Source organism: Pseudochaenichthys georgianus, chromosome 7, assembly GCF_902827115.2.
Source record: "Pseudochaenichthys georgianus chromosome 7, fPseGeo1.2, whole genome shotgun sequence".
NCBI lineage: Eukaryota > Metazoa > Chordata > Actinopteri > Perciformes > Channichthyidae > Pseudochaenichthys > Pseudochaenichthys georgianus.
In genome coordinates, this window is record NC_047509.1 from 829,655 (window position 1) to 838,988 (window position 9,334).

The window sequence follows — 9,334 nt, forward strand, 5'->3', positions numbered from 1 at the left end:
TAATCACGGCGGGTCGAATATCTCCTGTTGAAATGTCGAGCAATCCACGTTCAACCGATGAACGTTATGAGAGCACCATCATCTGGTACTCATAGCGCATTTGGCCAGCTAATACAAAAAGTATAATGGAATGCGTCCCACAAATGAAACTTGAGCTTGTCTTGTATCGTACTTCTTAAATATATCTGTAAACATATATTACACAGTAGTGTTAAGAAGACCACTTTCAGTCGATTCAAGTTGATAAGAAAAAGCCCAATAACTTATTTACATAACAACCTTAAAATATACCCTTCGTATTTCTCCAGCAATCCAAGGCTTCTGTTTTAAGGAATGAGCTGCTGACAACATAAATTAAACCCTATGGAAAGCTGTCATGAAGGCTGTTCAAGCATAATTTACTTACATTTGATTGCTTTTTCTAACTTATAACCCCCCCCCCCCCCCGCCCCTCCTGCAGAGTTCCCCTCTGGTTCTGCCTCTCCTGGTGTGTCTGGTTTCTATTAGTGTGTTGGCCTCAGCGTTGTGCAGAGGTACAGGAGCTGTTGAGGCAGAAGTTTCCCTTTAACGACATGCGCAACCTCCCCCCTCCCGTACTCTGACTCACATACATGCAATACACAGCTTCCCCCCCACTGTCACACCCCTGCAGCCGAGGAACAACCTGGAACATTTGAGTAAACTGTGTTAGCACATCAGTTTCCATGGGCAACATGAAGGGGGAGGTCTCCCTAGAGAAGCTGCTGTCATTGTGGGTGCGTCCACTTTTTTTCTTCTGGACTCATCGGCATCTGGCCCGCTTTCTCTCTGAAGAAACTTTGTGTTTTACCCCATGTGAATGTGCACGAAAGTGACCTCACGGTGTGAGGGGAGGATCAGAGAAAAACGTTGAAGTACGTGGTGAGGAAAATTATCTTCTGGATTCGGGAAATAATGACATGGATCTGGTGAGAAGCAAAGCCGCTGGTGTGCATTCAAAAACAAAAAAGTGATTTCAAAGATCAAATCATTGAACTTGGACTTTTTTTATCCCATTTCTGATCATTTTCAAAGCATGAGAAGGATACGCTACTGTTACTGGGAGCTTCAGTTCAAACCTTTAAAGAGTCCTCTCCTGCTGATGTTCAGGTGTATATCAGTATGTAGTGTCTCTACTTTAAAGAGTCCTCTCCTGCTGATGTTCAGGTGTATATCAGTATGGAGTGTCTCTACTTTAAAGAGTCCTCTCCTGCTGATGTTCAGGTGTATATCAGTATGTAGTGTCTCTACTTTAAAGAGTCCTCTCCTGCTGATGTTCAGGTGTATATCAGTATGTAGTGTCTCTACTTTAAAGAGTCCTCTCCTGCTGATGTTCAGGTGTATATCAGTATGTAGTGTCTCTACTTTAAAGAGTCCTCTCCTGCTGATGTTCAGGTGTATATCAGTATGTAGCGTCTCTACTTTAAAGAGTCCTCTCCTGATGATGTTCAGGTGTATATCAGTATGTAGTGTCTCTACTTTAAAGAGTCCTCTCCTGCTGATGTTCAGGTGTATATCAGTATGTAGCGTCTCTACTTTAAAGAGTCCTCTCCTGCTGATGTTCAGGTGTATATCAGTATGTAGCGTCTCTACTTTAAAGAGTCCTCTCCTGATGATGTTCAGGTGTATATCAGTATGTAGTGTCTCTACTTTAAAGAGTCCTCTCCTGCTGATGTTCAGGTGTATATCAGTATGTAGCGTCTCTACTTTAAAGAGTCCTCTCCTGATGATGTTCAGGTGTATATCAGTATGTAGTGTCTCTACTTTAAAGAGTCCTCTCCTGCTGATGTTCAGGTGTATATCAGTATGGAGTGTCTCTACTTTAAAGAGTCTTCTCCAGCTGATGTTCAGGTGTATATCAGTATGTAGTGTCTCTACTTTAAAGAGTCCTCTCCTGCTGATGTTCAGGTGTATATCAGTATGGAGTGTCTCTACTTTAAAGAGTCTTCTCCAGCTGATGTTCAGGTGTATATCAGTATGTAGTGTCTCTACTTTAAAGAGTCCTCTCCTGATGATGTTCAGGTGTATATCAGTATGTAGTGTCTCTACTTTAAAGAGTCCTCTCCTGCTGATGTTCAGGTGTATATCAGTATGTAGTGTCTCTACTTTAAAGAGTCCTCTCCAGCTGATGTTCAGGTGTATATCAGTATGGAGTGTCTCTACTTTAAAGAGTCCTCTCCTGATGATGTTCAAACAACAACAAAATACAAGAAAACTCTTACCAAATCACGAGCAGACATGGGTAGATCCGAACAGGAAACTAATCCGAAAGGTTAAAGCAGAGAGTCAGAAGATACAGGTCCTGGGTAGAGTTCAGGTAACAGAAGCACACGAGTAGAAAACAGTTAAGAACAGAGTGTGTGGAAACAGCTGGTTAGACTGCTTGGCTGACGAGAGGGAGGGGAACAGGTGAGAGGCTGATTATGGACGTGTGTGTGTGTGGTGAGTCAGTCAGGTGAGGAGGAGAAGGAGGGACAGTCTGAGGACATCTGGTGGACGGATGGGAAAGGACAAAGGTTATATTTGGGGAACTATGGCTGGAGATAGGGAGACGAAGTGTTACAATTATTATTATTTCATGACGTACTTTCAAGAAACAGCTTTAAATTGACTTCTAAACCCTTCTTTCTGATATCACCTTCTGTAAGACTACTTGTATAACCTCAACCCTTGACTGCACAATACATCCTTTTTTTCCAGAACCAACTAAGCTATCCCCACATGTCTCCTGCAGCGATCTCCCATCAACGTTTATAAATTATACGACCATTAAAGGAGTAAAATAATGCCTCAAAGGCTCTTTACATTTAAGCCGGTTTCTCGTACGAATGGACAAAAAGCAGCTCAGTCGGACATTTCCCAGACTTAGTTCTCAGGATCTGATTTAGACATTTTCCTTTTCACACACATCTCCTCGAGATAATTGAAGCGTTGCAGTGAACGTGTTAACTGGGCTTTACTCTGTAAACTGACTCAAATTCCAAAAATCTGGATACACTTCCCATAATCCGACTTGATAGATATCATCTCTCATCCTCCCTGCCTGGTGAACACCCACGTCTTTGTATTTGTTAACGTCTTCAGTCTGTAACGCATCTTTCCACTGAACACTTGATGGCACAGAGCCCAAGTTGAGATAACCGTCATTACATCATCCGGGTTATTTTAGTCAGACTTATAAAGCCTCTGCACAGAGGAGAGTCGAGAAGGAAACCTAAAACATGACATGAGCTAAAGCACTGCCTCGTCCCCTGCTCTGTAAGTCAATGGTTTTCTGAATGTGTTTTTCGTTGTTATCCTGAAATAAGGTCTGTGGTTAACACAAGGTGACGAGATTATAACGTTTTGTTCCTTTATAGTCCAACATTAGCCGCCTTTAGCTTAGCGGTGGAGACGTGAAGTCATGTGACCGTGCTGTAGTTCCTTTATAGTCCAACATTAGCCGCCTTTAGCTTAGCGGTGGTGACGTAAAGTCATGTGACCGTGCTCTAGTTCAGTGGTTCTCAACTGGTGGGTCGCGACCCAAAAGTGGGTCGCGGACCCGTTTCGAGTGGGTCGTGGATTTGTGAGTGAAGAAAAAAAATTTGGGGGGAAAAAAAAATTGGATTTCTTTTTTTTTGGGGGAAAAGTCAAACTTTTATTTTGAAGGCCCGATTTTCGAACGCTGTGCATGCAGTCGGCGTTGAACTGGAAGTACCAGAGACCATATACGGTTTTGAAAACCTCTGTCACGTAGTGATCATCTTCTCAATAAAATATCTTTGCTGATGTTTTTTCGAGTCTTCTGGCCAATCAGAATCAAGATAGTTGCCGGAAGTCCCCACGGAGAATAACTTTGCGGTAGAACTCTTCTTTAAACATCCATGGGTACGACTTCAGACAGAAATGAACACATAATGAACTATGACCCCCGGTCTGATGACTGACAGGTCACAGAACAATGGGAGCTATCTACCCTTACCCACAATCTAAAGTAAGTCACACAGACTATCTCCTCTTTGCTCTTCAAGCTGTCAGAACAAAGTGAAAAGCAAACAATGGCATAAAATATTATTAATATGTCGGATAGTGATAGATTTATTTATTTTCTTCTCAGAGTACCAGAATGCATAGTTTATGTTAGTATTTCTAAAAATCTCCTGGGGGAGAATCCCCCAGACCCCCTGCTGGGGTTGGCTTTTCAGCATGCGTGCCTTCTTATATAGTTCAGCTTTGATTCCATCATCTCATTAAACCTTTTAAAAAGCATACTTTAGTTCTGTGAAGGGATATCAGGGATATATGCACTGTACTCCACTTTAGTTAATATTGTATGCTGAAAAGCGTATATATTACAGCACGATTTTTTGTTGAATAGATTTGAGCGCTTCAAAATGTTGGGTCGCGATTTATTGACCAAGTAAAAAGTGGGTCCCGAGGCCAGTTGAGAACCACTGCTCTAGTTCCTTTATAGCCCAACATTAGCCACCTTTAGCTTAGCGGTGGTGGCGTGAAGTCATGTGACCGTGCTGTAGTCCCTTTATAGCCCAACATTAGCTTTTAACTTCAAAAATCATAAAGTGGTTTTAATATATGGAGATTATCGGGCTGAACTAAACCTATAAGTATCATATGTCATCCTTTTACCACTCTTTTCTAAGTATAACAGATAAACAGATTTCTCCGTGCCACTCTAACCAACAATTATTCTCTGCTGTAAAGACATACATAAAAAGTCTTCCTGAATCAGTGTTCCCGGCATGCTAACACACAGAGGCTTTTATGTTCTTCCTCCTCCTTTCACTGTGTGCCTGCTGCTATAATTGCTTCCATGTCTCTCAGTTGTGGTGCAGCTGATGATGATGTAAGGGAGGTGGAGGCAGCAGCTGGGTGGAGGCCGAAGACTGTACGTATAAAGGTGGATGCTGTCTCCTAGCTGAGTCGTGTGCGTTGATGACTCGGCGATGGATACCTGTGTGTGTGTGTGTGTGTGTGTGTGTGTGTCTTTCCTTTTATAACGTGCTATTTCCATCAGAGACTTGTCGTTACGTCTCAACCGCAGCCTCCTGCAGATAAACACAGTCACCACACTCTGAGTCAGGACAGAAATAAGGTACATTCAGTACATCTAAACTTCTTTGGGATTTTTTAAATTGTAGAGAAATTATTTCAGAAATGGAATTCGGAGTCAGATTAAGATTCAGAATATTTTATTTATCCCAGGGGAAATTGGGTGTGTTGACTGTTGCTTCAAATAAAATACAAATAAATAAAAAACTAAATAGAAAAGCAGTTTACACTATTACACGTTCGATAAAAAAATGTTATAAGAGGTTAAATTAAACTGGCAAATGTTCTTTAATAAAATATGCAATTACATTAAATAAAATGTAAGTATTTATATAACAATAACATTCACATGTGGCCCCTAATCCAGTTCCCTATGTAGGTTAAGATAAACTCATCCAGCTTCAACATTTAAAGCGATATACAAATACAACAAATCAATAATTAATATCATTTGTTGTATTTTGAATTAGGCCTTTGTGCATAATAAGTGTTTTTGTGTATGATTTTGGTGCCAATACTTATGTACTTTCCCTTTTTTAGATGCAGTACTTTTACTTTACCATTTCTTTATGTTATTCAAGTACTTCCCCCCCCCCCCTGTCCACTCATGAAAACCTCTCATCTCTCAGAGAAACTCCAGCTGGAGGTCGGAGCAGCTTAATGAGAACAACAGCTGACTGTCTCCTCTCCCTGGAGCTGGATCTGTGTTCCCCACGTTACCTCTGATGTTCTCCACATGAAGCACTGCTCTCATCTGCTGATCACACACTGAGACTATTGTTAAAGGGGTCGAGATGAGAAAAGGCTGCGAGCTGCAAACCTGCTGTGACTTCATTCCTGCTGACGTTCACAGACGTTTGTTCACCGACTTCTGACTCGCTCTCTAACCTGTTAGGCCACGAGCCTGTTTTTCAGGCCTCAGGCTCGAAAAGGGCATTCCCAGAACAGATGACTATAACTTCACTTCTAAAAGGGGTACATTAATAATCTTTTTTTTCAAAGCAATGATAAACCTGTGAGTTGGATGTGGAAGAGTCAGAATCAATATAGATGTTTTTTATTTTAAAGTAAATTCAGATTGAACATTTTACTTTTTATTTTAATTATAGTGTCCATCCAAAATAAACCCATGACTTAGTGAAAACCTTGAATGATGGGTTAGTAGACTAAAAGCTTTATAAATCCAAACTACAACATATAATAAGTACCCTGTATCAAGATTGATGCAAAACAAGTGATATTTGATCTTTTTAGACAGATTTAGAAAAAAAACCCACTTATTGGGTCATTTGGGTGGATTTTCCATATCTCTGGAACCCATTGGTCGATTTTGATGATTGACACCTCTTTTGAACCGTTAGAGCCAATAGAATCGAGGGGAGGTTCCTAAATCCACCTACACGTTTCATTGAGGAGTGAGAGTGATGCGCACGCAGTTTGCCCAAACCGAAAGCTACGTTACGCTTTGAAAACTGAAAACTAGGTTATTGCCATAAAGTGGATTATCAGTAATCATTTCAAAGTGACACAGACACATTGGATTAACCTTCAGCAGCGTTTTTATCGTTTTAATGCCATTGAACACAACTTTTGATCAGAAACAGCAAAAGGTAAGACTATTTTCCGTGTTTCCTCCGTAAAGCTACGTCGTGTGATGTCTGGGTTAGCTTCCCTTGCCGCAAGCTTTGATCGCAGACTGATGATACTTATACCTGTAGAATCTGTGGAATCTCAGCTTGCTAGCTGATATCTTGTTTGTGCAAATCCGATAAGTAATAAAGTATTTATACCGTGAGTTCTGTGCTAAGTGCGTTAGCATTTTTCCGCTAAGGGCTCATTTAGACACTTCTTTTGGGACTTGTGTTTTGTTTCGGTAAAAATTGTTTGTATCGTCAGTTAGCTGAGTTTCTTCCTGTTAGGTGGGTATGACACATGATGTTGCGTTTTGGGGGGCATAGGGCTTAACAGGCTACACTAACCAGAGGTGGCAAAAGTACACACATCCTTTACTCAAGTAGAAGTACAGATACTCGTGTTTAAAAATACTCTGGTAAAAGAAGAAGTACTGACTAAACTTCTTTACTCAAGTCAAAGTAAAGAGGCTTTGAAGTGTACTTCAGTAAAAAAGTACCCATAGCTAGCAGCTGCTTTAAAGAGTACCTGACCTCCCTTTATATTAATAGAACAATAATGTCATTGTTAGCTAATGAATGTTTCCATGCTGAACAACGGCAACATGACAACGTTTCCATTGGTCCCTCTTCTTTAGAGAAGACCAGGAAGTGATGGATACACGGAGCGTGTTCCAATCAATAGGCCACGCAGTGACTCTAAAGGAATAATGATCACGCACCAACACACATTCAGACTAAAGGAAACCAGCTGTTTGGGAAATGAGAGAAGTAGAAAGTACAGGTATTTGGGTTCAACATGTAGAAAGTACAGGTATTTGAGTTCAACATGTAAGAAGTAGAAAGTACAGGTATTTGAGTTCAACATGTAAGAAGTAGAAAGTACAGGTATTTGAGTTCAACATGTAAGAAGTAGAAAGTACAGGTATTTGGGTTCAACGTGTGAGAAGTAGAAAGTACAGGTATTTGTGTTCAACGTGTGAGAAGTAGAAAGTACAGGTATTTGTGTTCAACATGTAAGAAGTAGAAAGTACAGGTATTTGAGTTCAACATGTAAGAAGTAGAAAGTACAGGTATTTGTGTTCAACATGTAAGAAGTAGAAAGTACAGGTATTTGTGTTCAACATGTGAGAAGTAGAAAGTTCAGGTATTTGTGTTCAACATGTAAGAAGTAGAAAGTACAGGTATTTGAGTTCAACATGTAAGAAGTAGAAAGTACAGGTATTTGAGTTCAACATGTAAGAAGTAGAAAGTACAGGTATTTGTGTTCAACATGTAAGAAGTAGAAAGTACAGGTATTTGTGTTCAACATGTAAGAAGTAGAAAGTACAGGTATTTGAGTTCAACATGTAAGAAGTAGAAAGTACAGGTATTTGTGTTCAACATGTGAGAAGTAGAAAGTACAGGTATTTGTGTTCAACATGTAAGAAGTAGAAAGTACAGGTATTTGAGTTCAACATGTGAGAAGTAGAAAGTACAGGTATTTGTGTTCAACATGTGAGAAGTAGAAAGTTCAGGTATTTGAGTTCAACATGTAAGAAGTAGAAAGTACAGGTATTTGTGTTCAACATGTAAGAAGTAGAAAGTACAGGTATTTGTGTTCAACATGTGAGAAGTAGAAAGTACAGGTATTTGTGTTCAACATGTAAGAAGTAGAAAGTACAGGTATTTGTGTTCAACATGTAAGAAGTCAAAGTGAAAAATTGTCAGAAAAATAAGTGGTGGAGTAAAGTACTGATACCAGAAAAATGTACTTAAGTACAGCAACAAAGTATTTGTACTCCACTTCTCTGGATGCAAGACTAACAGGCCGTTGGTTTATTAACAGGAGGATGTAATGGCGATGTTGATTGGTTGCAGTCTATCTGGGATCGATGTGTGTGTGTGTGTGTGTGTGTGTGTGTGTGTGTGTGTGTGTGTGTGTGTGTGTGTGTGTGTGTGTGTGTGTGTGTGTGTGTGTGTGTGTGTGTGTGTGTGTGTGTGTGTGTGTGTGTGTGTGTGTGTGTGTGTGTGTGTGTGTGTGTGTGTGTGTGTGTGACATCAGCAGCTTATCTGTCAGGATCGGTGTTCTGAGGAAAGAGCAGCAAGACATCCGTTAATCTGACTGTGAGAAAAGGGCGTGTTGCACACACGACTTAAGCAACAAAGCAAGTATGCTTCCCAGATGTGAATGATATCAAATAAAAAGAATTGTTTGTGTCTTATGAAGCAACATGAATGCTAAATACAGCGTTGAGCAACAATTTAATTGCACTATAAAGTATTTGTGCATCAACACATATTTGTTTTTGAACATTGATTCCACATCAGTGCACAATGAGGACCTCTGCAAACCTCGCACACTTGCTAAAGAGTCAAGTAGTGATTCATTACGACAGTTTGAACACAAGCAGCGAAGCTCAGCTGGAAATCGGGATGTGTTACTTCCTGTTTGATCCACACGTCTGCGAGAAGAAGAAAAACTCCCTTTGTCATTAAGTCAATGTCACATGATGTCCAACACCCAGTGACTAATCTCTGAATAACTTACCGTGAACACTTCTTCTGGTAACTGCAGCCGCACCCTGCAAAGCATGCGAGGCACACGTCCATTCAGACACACATTGAAATGTAATTATTTGATTAAAGCAGATGTT

General features: G+C 40.3%; 1 long non-coding RNA gene across 1 annotated transcript in view; it reads left to right on the top strand.

Moving 5' to 3' along the window:
- The first annotated feature begins 725 nt into the window (after positions 1-725).
- Positions 726-9,334, top strand: part of LOC139434166 (uncharacterized) — a 24,632-nt gene continuing 16,023 nt past the window's right edge. Inside the window, exon 1 of the long non-coding RNA XR_011643581.1 lies at positions 726-947. This is a non-coding gene — a long non-coding RNA (uncharacterized lncRNA). The remainder of the gene's footprint in view (positions 948-9,334) is intronic.